We start from the raw sequence: 1,860 nt of genomic DNA on the forward strand, positions 1-1,860 counted from the left end.
CGGGGCGGGTGGCGGCTCCCCGCTGCCGGCGGCGGCTGCGGCGGGGCGCGGCGCCGCCGAGGGCTGGGAAGGCCGCGGGGCCCCGGGCGGGAGCTGAACCGGGACTTGCCGCTTCCCTGCCGCGCTGCGGAGCGCCGAGCGCTTTTCTGTTCCCTCTCGAACGCTTTTTGTGCCTTTCTTAGCCGAAATGTTCCCGTAAAACAGGGCTGTGTCGAGACGAGCAGTCTCTCTGCAGTTTCGTGTTGTCTAAAGTCTTGAAGAGAGACATTTTGGTTGATGCAGTCTCTGGGTAAGGACTCTGTTAAAATCTTTGAATTTGTGCTGACAATACTGAAATAACTACAAAAAAACAAACAGAGAAAGCATTTGAAACATGAATGTTACACAGAACTCCAGTTTTAACAATGTGCGTTTCAACGTTGTCTGTCTTGAAGCGTTTTAGAAGAGCAGCCCCCTTTGGCGGTGTTACTTGCCAGGCTGGATCCAGCAGAGGAGTTGTCCTTCTGGCTGGAGCTTTTATAACAGTGAACCTTCCGTGAGCGAAGAGGAGAAGCTAAAGGAAGTGGGATAGAATAATATTCCCTTTGTTAGGTTCACATTTCTCTTTACTGAGGACCAGCTTGCGCTTGCTTTTGATGGTGCTGCAAGGATGAACCGTGCAGTGCACAGGGCTCTCGCGTGCTCGGAGGGCTTGTTTGTGCCGGTATCAGGCAATGTGGGAAGTTGCTATTAGATGTCCTAATGACAGATTTTCCATGTGTGAAGCAGCCTCGCTTTATCGTCATTTTCTTCAATAGCTAGGGGTGGTTTCCAATACTCTTTTCATTTATTTCATATACCTTTTGTTCGCTAACATCATTTCAGGGCAGACCCTGAGGCCTTTTCTCAGATCAACTTTGCATATTCACCTTTTATTGACTAAATAACAACTTCACACAACAAACTGATTTGCATTTCTGTTACTTGGGCAACTGATGCACAACAGCTGTGTCATGATGGGATTTCTCAAGCATGAAGTTAATCAAGTATGGTGAGTCAAAGTTACTCAAGGCGTTGGGGTTGTGTTCAGGTCTATATGTCGTATTAGGCCTTTATTTTTCATGTAACGTGTAACTGCTTCTAGAAATGTATTTTTAGTCAAAAGAAGGACTAAAAACATACTTGGTTGCTTTCCAAAGTCTGAAATGTTTAGCTTGGATTTTAATCTGAAGATACAGGGTAATGGGAACAAAGAGTACAGAAATGGCATACCAAAGGAGGCATTTATGAACTTGAAATTGCATACAATTCACTGGGTCAGAATGATTACTTTAAAATCTGCATTTCTAAGCCTTTAATTTTATCACAGCTTTATATGATAGGATAAAAGCTTTTATGCCCGTAGAAGATGCAGTTAGAAGCCAGTATTTAATAAGAGCCAGGAATAGCAAGGATTTCAGTGGCCAAGGCTAGGTTTTGCCTTCCAATTATGTGCTCGCCCTTCCCAGCTCCACCCTGCATGTGCAGCAGTGAAGCTGACCATATCTAAAGCTATAAGTACTATATCTAGAATGCTAAAGATGCTTTTGCAAATCTCTGTAATTGGACAGGCTCATAGTTTGTTGAGGCACTGAATTTGTGTAAATTACACACTGACCAATGTTAGAGACAGGTCAGAAATCTGCTGTCCCAGAAAGAGCTATGAAGGCCTTGTGCCCTTAGCAGGCACACATAAGCTGAGTACATGCAACACCCAGCTTTTAGGTTTCCTGTATATTCAGAGTTTAAGCAACTATTGTCTCACACTCTGGTTTCACAGTATGCTTAAGTGATCCAGGACCTTGCTTCCTTCAAAAGGCACAAACCTTTTTTCCTCCCACC

Source organism: Apteryx rowi, unplaced genomic scaffold (assembly GCF_003343035.1).
Source record: "Apteryx rowi isolate R43461 unplaced genomic scaffold, aptRow1 scaffold_296, whole genome shotgun sequence".
Taxonomy (NCBI): Eukaryota; Metazoa; Chordata; class Aves; order Apterygiformes; family Apterygidae; genus Apteryx; species Apteryx rowi.